Source organism: Crocuta crocuta, unplaced genomic scaffold (genome assembly GCF_008692635.1).
Source record: "Crocuta crocuta isolate KB4526 unplaced genomic scaffold, BGI_CrCroc_1.0 scaffold9, whole genome shotgun sequence".
Lineage (NCBI taxonomy): Eukaryota > Metazoa > Chordata > Mammalia > Carnivora > Hyaenidae > Crocuta > Crocuta crocuta.
In genome coordinates, this window is record NW_027551567.1 from 10,039,419 (window position 1) to 10,053,408 (window position 13,990).

The 13,990-nt window shown below is 38.1% G+C and overlaps 1 protein-coding gene across 1 annotated transcript in view; it reads left to right on the forward strand.

Moving 5' to 3' along the window:
* Nucleotides 1-4,452: 4,452 nt before the first annotated feature.
* The window catches only part of LCA5 (lebercilin LCA5), a 90,839-nt gene continuing 81,301 nt past the window's right edge, over nt 4,453-13,990 (forward strand). Inside the window, exons 1-3 of the mRNA XM_077750316.1 lie at nt 4,453-4,647; nt 4,788-4,855; nt 4,966-5,034. The gene's annotated coding sequence lies outside the window, so the exon portion shown is untranslated. The remainder of the gene's footprint in view (nt 4,648-4,787; nt 4,856-4,965; nt 5,035-13,990) is intronic.

Here is a 13,990-nt window from a genome sequence, read left to right on the forward strand (position 1 = left end):
TTAATGAAGACTTTAAGATAGATGACAAAATTGTTACTCTTAAGCAAATAATCATGATATAAAATTATGTATACAGTTTGTATGTTAATGGGGCTATCTCAGTTTAGTGGGTTAATAAATAGTATTTTTTTTTCCAATCACTGCTTTCAACTATGCTCTACTGAATTCCAGATTAATATCTTGGACACATTCCATAAAATTCTGGTTACTTCCGGGTTTTGAAGCGTAGTCCAGTTTCAAAACTTCAGTCTTAGGGGTGCGTGGGTGGCTCAGCCCATTAAGCGCCCAACTCTTGATTTCAGTTCAGGTCATGATCTCACAGTCGTGAGATGGAGCTCCGTGTCAGGCTCTGTGTTGACAGTGGAGCGCCTGCTTAGGGTTCTCTCTCTCTCTCCTCTCTCTCTTTGCCTCCCCTGACCCCCTGCTCGTGCTCTCTCTCCCAAAATAAACTTAAAAAAAAAACCCACTTTCATCTCATTTCTGATTAAGTCTCTTTTCTTCATTTCCCTCATGTAATGAAGCTAGAACTCTGAACATGACAGCAGTAGGGAAGATGCTACACCGGGATCTGGCGGAGGGATAGGAAAGGCATCCACCTTTTTATGTGAATGGTCCACAGGTCAAGGTGAGGTGGCATCACTGCCTCACTCTGGTTCAGCATGTTCATATCTGAGGCCAATGCCTCAGAAGACAAGATGGTCTCTAAGTACATGAAGTGTACCTGCCTTAGCATAATGCTCAGCTTTACCCAATTTCTTTCTGCTCTTGTGAGGAAAAGAAGGACAAACTGGACTTCCACGTTGACCAGGAGTTCACTCTCTCAGCTTCCTTTCTGGATTGTGTGTCTACCACCCAGTAGCATCCTAGTCAAAACTGTGCTCATCTGCCTTCCTCTAAATCTTCACTCCTTTTACGGAATCATGAAACTCTGACATCCTTGCTATGGCCTTTAAGGTCATGAAGAAACAGACTGGGGCCAGGAGCCCTCATCTTCTCAGATATACTGTATCTTTAAACCTTATTTGCAGTGTTTTTTTAATTCCCATCTTTAGAAATTCCTAGAGTAGAAGTGGACATTAGTTTTTTATGGGTGTCCTCATGAACAATGGAAAAATCTAAAAATCTCAAATCCTTTATTCCAATGGAATAAAGTTACAAAAGCACAAAGTTACAAAAGAGTTACAAAAAAGGAGCAGACACAAGTTAGGAATCTTGATGCCAGTCTCTCCTTCTTCAAGGCATCTATGGATTGCTATGAATTCTTCTCTTGGAGTTCCTCCCCTCACCCCTACCCACTAGGCCATTCCTTTGGTGAGGTGAAGGTGAAGAGAAGAGTTTTCTAGGGTTGTGACTGATGGTAGTAAAGCTGGTTCTACACTTTTTAATAAGCCCCAGTAGAAGGTTTTGAGTCCTAATTATTATTTATGGCTTTTAAGAGCACGACCTCGGGGCACCTGGGTGGCTCAGTGGGTTAAACATCTGACTTCAGCTCAGGTCATGATCTCACAGTTTGTGGGTTTGAGCCCCACGTTGGGTTCTGAGTTGACAGCTCAGAGCCTGGAGCCTGCTTCTGATTCTGTGTATCCATCTCTCTCTCCCCCTTCCCCACTCATGTTCTGTCTCTCCCTCTAACAATAAATAAACATTAAAAAAATATAAGAGCATGACCTCAGCTTTAGACAGTAACCACAACTCTAGGGTAACAGAAAAATCCTGTGCAAGATTCCATTTAGCAGAAAGTGAGGAGGGGAAGAATAGAGACATTTTCAAATTTAGTAATTTTTTACTTAACAATTTGCATTGTTTAATGTGTATTATGTGAAGAAAATCTCAATTCATTCAACTATTATGATCTTCCTAAATATCTTGGGTTATGTCATATTGTTAGAATCTACCTGGCTTCTGTTCTCATTTATTAATTTAGTGTTATAGACTAGACCAAGGCAAATGAAACTGCTACCCTGTTCTCCTTACCTTGCTGCCTGATCCAGATACCATGACCTTGACCCCACTTTTGTCTTGTCACTAAGAGCAGGTCACTATTCCTTGATGAGAAGAAACGGAGTTCGGCGATACCAAACAAGACAAATGGGATCATGCCTCCTACGATCTCCTTTCTTACCATAGCCTACATAAACAGGTGTTTTCTTTCTTGTTTCAGGGTCCAATATGGTGAATCACAAGATTATTCACACTCAGCCACAGCCTCGACTTGCCACAGATCCCACTTGGCCTCTTGTGTGCTCAGGAAGGGCATCCGGTGCATCAGCTTCACTAAACTCCCATGCCAGAGCGTGACCTGTCACTACATTCTGCCTATGTCAATTCACTAAGATTTCTTTTACCAGCAATAACAACAGGCATACATTGTAATATTTTTAAAACTGTGGTAAAACACATATACATATGCAGAAAATGTACTATTTCAACTATTTTTTAAATTTAATTTAATTTTGAGAAGGAGAGAGTACATGCTAGTCCACAAGTCGGGGAAGAAGGGCAAAGGGAGAGAAAAAAAGAGAGAAAGAGAAAATCTTAAGAATCTGACTTGGGGTTCAATTTCATGACCATGAAATCATGACTTGAGCCAAAATTGAGTTGGATGCCCTTGTTTCAACCATCTTTAAGCATACAATTCAATGGTATTAAGTGTATTCAAAGTGTTGTATAACCATCACCATTATTCATTCCCAGAATGTTTTCATCATCCCAAACAGAATTTCTGTATCCATTAGACAATAACTTCCATTCTCTCCTCTCTCCAGTTCCTGGATACCTCCACTTTCCGTCTCTGGGAGTCTGTGTATCCTCAATATTTTATATAATATTAATGTTTTTCCCAAGGCTTACTCACCTCTGGGTACACTGATCATTAAGTGTCCAGACTTTTGGGGGGGGGGGAATATCTATCTATCTATCTATTTATCTATCTATCTATCTATCTTATCTATTTATTTACTTTAAAAGAGAAAGCATTCATGAAAGCAGAGGAGGTACAGAGAGAAACAGAGAGAGAGAAACAGAGAGAGAGAGGGAGAGAGAGAAAGAATTCCAAGCAGGCTCTATGCTGTCAGTGCAGAGCCTGATGTGGGATTCCATCTCATGAACTGAAAGATTATGACCTGACCTGAAACCAAGAGCTGGACACAGAACCTCCTTAACCACTCAGGGACCCCAGAATGTCCAGATTTTTGAAGCAGGAAAATAAAAGAGAGTACAGCTAACTTAAGAAAAGTTTACAAATGCATGCTTCCCCCAGAAAGAGAGGCAGGAACTCGGGCTGTAACTACAGCACAACTGTAGAGAACTGGGCTTCCTAGGACTGCTAACTTCATGATGTTTGCTATTTGTTTGTATTGACTACATCATATTTTAAAAAATTTTTTAGCATTTATTTATTGCTGAAAGACAGAGAGAGACAGAGCATGAGAAGGGGAGGGGCAAAGAAGGAGGGAGACACAGAATCTGAAGCAGGTTCCAGGCTCTGAGATGTCAGCACAGAGCCTGATGCGGGGCTTGAACCCCTGAACCATAAGATCATGACCTGAGCCGAAGTCGGACGCTTAACCAACTGAGCCACTCAGGCACCCCAACTGCATCATATTTTTAATATAAAGAAATTATGTCACTGGAAAATCATCAGTGTTACTAATAAACAGAAGAAACTATGAGCATTGATAGAATTTAGACATTGTTATTACATTTTGGCTAGAAACTATTGCATGCAGTTTGTGTGCAAAAACCCAGCTTTTGTTTTTTGTAAAAAAAGTGATTAAGAAGTATTAGCAAGGTACTAAAGACTACCAGGAGACTGAGATTTTTTTCCTACGTTAAAAAGATTCAGAGATTCATATCAGTAGATTTATATCAATAGACTACTAAAGTGATTTCAAGGACCGCTAGTGTCAAACAGTTAATATTATGGGCAGTACTACTTTGTGAATGTTTTACCCTTTTTGTCATGTTTCCCTTGTGTTATGTAGGTCTTCCACACTTACTTAGCCTAATAAAAATTACCTATATGCATGTAGTGAGAAGGAACATCAAAAAATATCTTTCATAATTTCGTTTCTTTTGGAATCATATTTCTAAAATTATTTTCCTATTGACTTAATTATCAAGAAAAAAAATTTCAGGTGCTTAGATCAAAGATTATTTGAATTTATCAAGGCTTAAAAGGTTAAAAAAAGAGAAAGAAAGAAAAAGCATGTTAATCCCTCTTTAATAATTCAAGATTTCAGTGATCTGAAAGTATAGGGGGAAAAAAATCACCTGAGTAATAAAGCATGCATCATTTGAATGGATTAAAGTTCAAATCGCTGCAAAGCGGCTTATTTTTCATCCATCACCATGGATACAAAAGGACAGCTGAAGTGCAGGCATCTGACATCACAAGCATGCCCAAACAGGCCCAGGAGGAGAGCTGAGCCAGTGCCACAAAGGACAGAAGAAAAGCAGTGAAGGGAGGGGAGAAAGATGCAGAAGGAAAGGGTCATTGTTAAGACGATGAATCAGAAGTTCAGTTGGGAGGATTAAATATGGGCAGGCTCAAGGCCATCTGAGGAGCTTGGAGACCAGCAGTTGTTTATACCGACCTTTTAGTACCTTCTTAGCCAGAAATAGAAACAGACAGGACTGAAAGAGAAGGTATATCAGATAATTCCCTACTCAAACAGCAGTTTCGATAATTTCTTTTATGTTCTTCTTATGTTTAGCCTTTAATTTAACCAATGTTCTAAAGCTTTGACCTGCCTGGATCACTTATTATTATAAATCATTCCCCAAAGTTATTGAGGACTCCAAATAACTGCTTGAAAGACAGTGGAGCCAAGTACCCAAAGGACAGTAGAAAGTGGTAAATATTGAGAAAAATTACTATTTGGGGTATTAAGTCCTTTTCCATAAAAAGATACAAGTTTTACTTTAATTTTTTTATTAACCTAAAATTGCATTTCCTATCAAAAGGCCTTCCATCCCTTCTCGGGTTGCTGCATAGCAGATAAGGACGTGAACTCAGGAACACTGGATTCTGAGGTGTGTTGGTAAAAGGTTTGTTTAAACAACCAATTCTCTGGGGAAGGTCCAGATTTATAGCATTTGCTGATTCATGTGGTGTAAATATTTTCACCATGGCTGATTTCCAGCTACCAACATGGCGTCAGCTGGCTTGCAATATCTTTGAAGATGTAACAATTGGGTCTTATGAGCCAGTGCCAGCAAGCTCTAGCACGCTAGGGACTGGGTCTTGTACCAGCTCTGATGCCAGCTTGTGGTGAGATTTTGAGCACCTCACTGGGCCTTGGTTTCCTTGCCAGATGAAGGGGTTGGAACTGGGTTTAAAGTCTAATTATTAACATTCTGCATCAGTTTGCCCTGGGGTTTGAGAGAGGATCCTGGGAGCTGCTTTTGGAGGCAGGTGTTTGAGAGATGCTGAGCTGTTAGGGTTCTATCTCCTCACATCCACGTCAACTTTGCAGGCCCATCTTGACTTTTTCATGGAGTATTTTCGGTTTCTATGTAAGGCACTTTTTCAAGAGAAGCTTTTATTACTAAGGAAAAAAATCAGAAAGCATTGAATAATCGATCTGAAAGACCCCCTTCCATTTATGAAAATCGATGATACTATGAAAGTTAAAATGTGAGTAAAACACCAAGATAATGATGTCTGTGGATAGTACTGGACTTTCTCTTTCTTGGTTAAATCTTAAACACTGGTTGAAAGAGTCAACCATATTTGAATGGAATTATATCCATCGGATCATGGACTTTTTAAAATAAGAAGGATCTTAGAGATGACTTCCTCCAAGCATTTTCAAATATGCCCAAAGGGTTCATCAGAGCCCCCTCAGAAAATGCCTCTGTGTGTGTACATGAATGTGCATGAACAAATGCATACACTGAGCATGTGTGCATTAAACATACTGCAACCCACTTGTGGCCCCTCCCCTTCACACTCCTGTGCCCCTTTCAATAGAGAAGCAGCTCATATACTTCCTGTTTTTGAAATATTGGGCTTCCATACAAGATGTCTTTTGAGGACATCCTCCTGGGGGGAGGGGGAAGAAGTAAAGACAACTGATTTATGCCATTTGCTTTGTTTAACAGACCAGAAACCAAGCTTTAACGAAAAGGAATACGCTGTCACTATCCCACAACCAGTAACTGTGTCATGCCTGGAATTCAGGTCTCTAGGTTTCCAGACCAATATTTCCCTTTCAGAAGCTGGCTACCTGGGAACAGTACTTCCCATTATATGCCTCTGTGTAAATAATCTAATCCTATGTTGTCCCAATAGGGTAGTCACAACCCACGCGTGACTCTTCAGTACACAAAACGTGGCTAGTCTGAATTGAGCTGTGCTGGAACTGTAAAATACACATGGAGTGTCAAATTCTTAGTAAAAAACAATAGTGTGAAATAGTTCATTGATAATTTAAAAATATTGATTACATGTTGAAATGATAATACTTTAGATATGTTAAATAAAATAAGTGGGAAATTTAACTTCATTTTTAAAACTTATTTTAATGTGACTACTATACAATTTAAAAATAAATACGTGGCTTGTGTTATGTTTCTATTAGACAAATCTGATTTAACCTAAGTGTCAATTTCCACACCAATTAAAAGTAGAAAATATCTGCCCTTCTAATTTCTCAGGGTTGTTTTAAAATCAAATGAAGTAATCTTTGTGAAAGTGCTATGAAAAATGCTACTCAAATATAAGCTCATACTTTGAGGCATTTTAACTTTGCTTGGTTACCTATTGTGTTAATTGTTCCCTGGAAGGCAGTAGAAATTTTGTGGAGGTTTTTCTTTGCTGTTGTTTATATGTTTTGGGGACATGGAGGTCGGGGAGGAGGTAGATAGTAGTGTAGGCTACAACTGTTATAATGAACACGTTCATTCAGTCTTATTTATATGCTGTGTGTGTGCTGAGCCTATCTACTCATTAGCCTCAGTGAAGAGCCATATAGATCGTAGATGCTACTTGCATGTACTGAGAATCTCAGTTTGAGTGACAGACCTCAGAATCCTCCTGAGAAAGAACTTCTCCAAAGGAAAGAGCCAAGCATGGCTAACCTGATCAAGAGCTGTCAAAGAAGGTAGTGTCTGACTATAGCACATTGACCTGTTCAAATCTATACCAGCCCAGCTCCCTCCTGTTTGTGACGTATGCAGGAGAAATGAAAGCACTGTTTCACTAACTCATATAAAACATCTGGGCATAACAAATGTCTTAGTTCAGTCTGCTATAAAAAAACTACCATAGCATACCCTGGGTGGGTTAAACAACAGATATTTATATCTCACAGTTCTGGAGGCTGGGAAGCCCAAGATCAAGATGCCCAGAGATCTGGTGTCTGGTGAGGACCCAATTCCTGGCTTGCAGACGGCTGACTCATTGTATCCTCACACGTCATTTGTAAGAATAAAGGGTGCTATCCTACACTGTTGGTGGGAATGTAAACTGGTACAGCCCATCTGGAAAACAGTGTGGAGGTTCCTCAGGAAACTAACNATTATCACTCAAAGACCTCATCTCTCAATACCTCACATTCGGGGTTTGATTTCAACACATACACTTTTGGGGGAGGGGCACAAACATTTAGTCTATAACAGCAAGTAACACTTCACTAGGATCCACCTAACAGAAAGTAACCCATAAGGAAGGGGGCATTTCACTTTCACCTCTAAAGCTTGGTTCTGGGGGCTCCTGAGTGGCTCAGTCCGTTAAGCGTCCAACTTTGGCTCAGGTTATGATCTCACGGTTTGTGGGTTCGAGCCCTGCATCGGGCTCTGTGCTGACAGCTAGCTCAGAGCCTGGAGCCTGCTTCTGATTCTGTACCTCCTCTCTCTCTCTCAGAAATAAATAAAACATTAAAAAAAATTTAAAGCTTGGTTCTAGAACACTAGACCAGTCAGGATACTGTCAAGAAACCACACTAGATTTGTTTATTTATATTTATTTTAAATATTTATTTCTTTTTTGAGAGAGAGAGAGAGAGAGAGAGAGAGAAAACAGGTGTATGTGTTAGCGGGGAAGGTACAGAGAGATGGGGGACAGAGGATCAGAAACCACACTAGGTTTTTTGTTTATTTTAAATATTTATTTATTTTTGAGAGAGAAGGAGAGAGTGAGAGAGAGAGAGAGAACAGGCACACGAGTGCATTAGCAGAGAAGGTACAGAGAGGGGGGGACAGAGGATCCGAAGCAGGCTCTATGCTGACAGCAGAGAGCCTGATGCGGGGCTCACAGAGAATTGGTATACAGGTGTTGAAAGGCTAAAAGATCACAAAGAGAACACTTAGGTAATCTAGATATTTGTAACTGAAGAAAGGAGTTAACCTGTGTAGTTAAGGGAACAAAATAATTGGGGTTGGTGGTCACTGGAGCCTAGGAACTCAGAGAAAAGGCCCCACAGGGTTGGTATCTATACTCCTACGGGGAGCTCTAAACGTGTATATCTAGCAGCAGCAAAAGACATGTTAAGAGTAGAGCCAACTGCTGGTGATGTAATAACACTGACAGAAGCAGGGACATCAAGAAGGAACTTCTTTCTCACCAACTCCCACCTTCCAACCTTTCCGTAATGCCTCCTATTGTCAGAACCTAGCAATGAGCTCACTAGCAAGGGGTCTGGGCAATGCAGCTTGTTGAGTCCTAGCCCCAGCTCTATATAATAGAATATAGAAAGGCAGGGTAGCATCTTAGAAATGGTAGGCATACTTCTGGCATTATTCCAGTTCAACTTTGGTAGTCACAGAGTGGTGGTGCTCAGTGAATCAGTGACAACCACCAGTGGAAACTGCTGTGTTCCGGAAAGAAATGGGATAGATTGTCACATGATATAGCAGTGGCCCTGCTGTCTTTCCTAGCAAGGACTGCCAGTGAAGGTAGATGTGTTTGTAAGTATGAAACAGGCTCTGGGAGGTCCCAGAAATTGTGGGAAAGTCTTCTGACAGTAGGTGTACTGTAAATCAGAAGGGATCAAATGTCAACAATATTTGGTTGATAGTATCTATGTTTACAGCCTGGAGAACTTATAATTACATATATTCTTCTTAGATGAATTTTAAATTAAGTTTGCCAGCCTGGTCTACAAACCTATATTGATAAAATTGTCATCATCATTTTTGGGGACTTTTTTCGGTTTTGTCTGGTAGTCCTTTTTCTAGTAGCAGCATTCCAGTTTTCCTTTGGAGAAACACCTCTCTCAGCTCTTCTGGGAGAACAGGAAAATTCAGGAGACTTGATGACACCCTTTCCACCTTCTCCACCCCCAAACTACTTGGCCACAGTAATTAGTACATGTTCAGGTATAAGCAATCAGAATAAATAATACCAGGATTTCTATTGGACCAATAAGAAAAGAGGGGTTCTTTTCCCCATGGGGTTGCTAGGTGAATAGAGTATAAGTTTGGAGCTTTGATGTTAATTCCTGGCTTTCCCTAAAGCCTGTCTTGTATAAAAACTTTTTCTGTGGAAGTACAAGCAAAAGAGAAAACAAAAAAAATTTTTTAATAAAATTTTTATGACATTCAGCATATGGATCTAACTATATCTAGAGATAGGTCGGCTTCTAGATTTTTCTATTATATAAGTCAATGTATTTTTTTAAACTAAGACATTTAAGAAGTTGAGGTAACGCTCACATATAGTTAAAAACACCTATCTTAAATTCACATTTTGATGAGTTTTGATAGAGGAAACATTCTTTTAACTCCACCTCAGTCAAGATGTAGCATATTTACAATACTAAAAATCTCTTTCATTCCCCTCCCGTCAATACCTACTCCCATCCCGATTGCTGACTATTCTGATTTTCACTAGTATAAATTAACTCTGTTTTTGAACTAATTATTAGTGGAAATATACAGAAAATATTCTTTTGTGGTTGACTTCTTTTGCTCAACATACCTTTGAAATTCACCATGTTCATCAGTAGTTAATTCTATTGATGACCAGCATTACATTATAAGGATACACATTTAAAAAATTTATGCTCCTGTTGATGGATATTTGGGTTGTTGCCTGTTTTATCTAACATGAATAAAGCTGCTATAAACACTGTTGATTAAATATTTTTTGGATATATGCTTTTGTTTCTCCTGTGTAAATACCTAGTAAAATTACTAGGACATGTTAGAGATATGTGTTTAACTACATAAGAAACACCATCTGCATTTTTACCTGGATGTCCCATTGATACCTCAAACATAGTTCCCAAACTACTTATTACTCTCCTTTACCTCACACTTGAATTCTGTACTCACTGTCTTGGTGAAGGGTGCCAGGTGTCTTAGCCAGGAATCAGAATATTTGTCAATTAAAATTAAAAATTACTTAGCACATTAAATTATAATAACTTAATAATTATGTAATATTAATTAAAATTATCTAGCATATTTATTGTAAATTTAAAATATAGTCACCAATTTTAATAGAATTTCCTATATATTATTTTCAGTAAAGAACAGGCAATTGTCTACTAAGAAAATTGTATTGACATTCTCCCTTTCAAATATAACAATGTGAATACAAATAGAATTATGATTTCCTTCAATCCTATTTCTACTTCTTTGAAGATACCATTTAATCTGTAGGTCAAATTACTTAGAGATATAATTGTGGAGTAATGAAATCTGAAAACATGTATAAAAAACTAGCTTAAGCCAACTTTTGATTTAGATCTTTTCATGCAAAACAAAAGCAAAAAACCCCCACATTCAAATAAATTCTATGAAATTGAGAAACTATTAATGATTTACTCACCAATTATGAAAGAAGAAAAATACTTGTAAATACCTCAATGGTTTTCTTTCTCTACTAACAAAATAATTAACTTGTAAATTTCATCTAACAATCATCTAATAATCAAAGGGTACCAGCTTTCTGTACTGCAAAGGCAAATAATAGCAATCAATTAGACTCAGTTTGTTTTTATAAGATTAAATCACTGTCTGTGTCTCCAATTTTATTGTTATTTACACCTGACTCATTCTCCTAAGCCATTCAATTTCTTTTAAATACCTAACATGTTAGATACTGTTTAAAAGTTAGTATTATATGCTGACAACCCACTATTTACCTGTAATTTCTTCTTTTTCTTTTTTTTTTTGAAAAAAATTTTAATGTTTATTTACCTTTGAGAGAGACAGAGAGAGACAGAGAGTGAGTGGGGGAGGGACAGAGAGAGAGATGAATCTGATGCAGGCTCCAGACTCTGAGCTGTCAGCACAGAGCCTGACGCAGGGCTTGAACTCGTGAGGTGTGAGATCATGACCTGAGCTGAAGTCTGACTCTTAACCAGCTGAGCCACCAAAGCACCCCTTACCTGTAATTTCTTAGTAAGTTTAAATTTTTCTAGCAATACGCGCACAAGAAGTTAGATTGAAAAGTTTTAAATTTTGTAGTCTCATCTTACTGGGTATAATATATAAAATTGTGACTGTGCTTTTTTTTTTTTAAGACGTATTAAATGAACAACCAAACTTTAGCTAAGGATAATTATACTGGTGTGCTTTCTGAGACATGATTATTTATAGTATGCCCCTTCTAAAATGTAGTCATTGTAATTTCTGGATTGTCTAGAGTTGGAAAGTCTACCTATTAATTTTATGAAACTTCTGACACACAGTTCAAACTTCTGTTTCTCTATGCAGAAAATGAGACTAATTTTATTGGTAAGGACATCTAGGAAGATTTTAATTAATATTGTCTGTATTATCACATGGTATTAAGAAAGGCAATCGAAGTCTTGTAGAAAATGAACATTCAGTTAGCAATATAATTAATCTAGAGATACTGCAATTATCAGGATAAGCCCAAAATATTAAAAATAAAACTTCAAAGTCCCTAATGATCATTAGTATAATTCCTTTCATAAACATAATCTTTAAAAACAATATGAAGTTTGATTCCTGTTAGAATCGTAAGAATCAAAGTACATAGAAAAATGTACTTTGGTTGGCTTGCGTTTTTTTTTTCTGAAAAGCAGAATTCTATGAAGTATAATGGAATGAGATATCAAATAGTATTATCTTAGAAAATCTAATCCTATCAAAATGATTATATCAAAACCAGGTAACATCATATAAAAATTTAGAAATTATCTCATACTTTGCGATAACGTAAAAAAAATTAGTTCAATAAGCTGGGTTTACTTATGGAGATTTAGAAGTCCTTTGGGTCTTTTTTCAAGGTGAAATAAATTGATAGTCACTGTTACTCCAAACATCATAGAGTGAATAAAACTGCACATTATAAATACTTTGAAAAGGGGTTACATACAATAAGACATTTTTTTGGAGCAACCTTTCAAATACTTTCTTGCTTTCCAGCAATTCTATTAACCTGTAGGTGAAACACATTAAAGGTGTTAAATTTGAAGCCTGGAATTTAGCTGGCCTAGGCTTGATTCTTGCCCCTACCGCTTACTACTTAAGTTATCTCCTGGCAGATTCTTTCTTCTGTCTGAATCTGTTTCCTCAGGTATAACAATGAATAACAATACCTGTCTTGAATCAGGAATGAAGATGGAATGAGATTATATTGCCTAGCATATTGCCAGTGCAAAATAAATGTCAGTTTCATTCTCAGTTGTCCTTGAGTGCTAACAACCTTCATTTGACTTTTTGGGGAGAGCCGTTTGTGTTTTTTCATCTCAACACGTGCACATGTTTCTTGACCCTTTGCCATTTCCTTTAAAAGTACTCCATCAAAGTGTTAATTAAACTGCAAAATATTAACCCTAACGAGTCTTTAATAATTAGCGAGCTATTGTATAGAAGAGTACTAGCAAATTTAAACTGATGAGAAGTTACTTAAGTGCACTTTAGGTATTACTCACCTTTATTTTTCACTAATAGACAATTGCTATCTTCTGCTTTCTATACAGAAAATTGCACTTAATTACAGTAGTGTTTAGGTGGGTTAGTCTGTAACTTGAAGTAAAATATATTGACAGGATAAAATGAAAGCTTTGAAATAGTGTAAAGTTGGGAAAACGAGGTCAAGAAACAGAATTACCATAATTCATGTGAGAAGATTGATTAGAATTTGCCTTCAGACTTCAGGATTTAGATTCTCTACAGAATGGAGTTAAACCCCAGTTTTCAAGAAATTACCAATGGCGAATAAAACGGCGTTCGGTGTTAAGCCATCTTGATAATCAGAAGACTCAGAAAGGCTTAAAATCACCTTCACCAAAGAGGGGATTTTTTTTTTAAACTTTCCTTACCTCCTGCAATTAATGCCGTTTAATGCACTGTCAATTGTTTAAAGGGGAAAATATGCCATACTGCAGTTCTCAATAGTTTACCGACAAGCGCCACAGACATTTGCTTAAAAAAAAACAGCAACAACAGAAACAAAACTGTTCAAACGTCTCAAAATCATTCCACCTCTAATCCGTTCCAAAATCTAAAAAATCACCTTCAAGCCAAACTCAGGGCGCATTCATGATTTACCTACGGAAGGAGCAGTAGTACACTAATTCCACCTACTCCTGAAATTTAGCAATCTCAGTGCTAAGACCGAGAAGTAATTGGCTATTTGTTTATAATTTCTTTATAATTTAAAATCAACTGATTTCCAAAAGGAATTCGAAACAACTTTCAATATTTTCAATCACGCATTTGCCAATTTCTACAATTTATTACACCACTGCCTTTCCCGCTCCACCCACACCCTGCCCTCAAAACCCAAGGCCCCTGCATCCCCCCCTTTGCCCAGCACTGCCTAAAAGGCCCAGGCGCTTGGCCGGGCTCGAGCGCGAACCACTTCCCTAACACTCGGTTGCCACTACAGCTAACGCGGTCAACCAATGGCTGCCTTCTCCTGTACTTATCGTCCCGCCTTCCGATTCCACTGAAGCCAATAGAAATGGTCATCTGGTGCCGGAGGCCAATGGGAGATTGGGGGGCGGGCATCATTGGCTGCAGCCGCGCCGCAGTGCAGTGTGGGCCTCAGTCTCCCTTCCCCTGG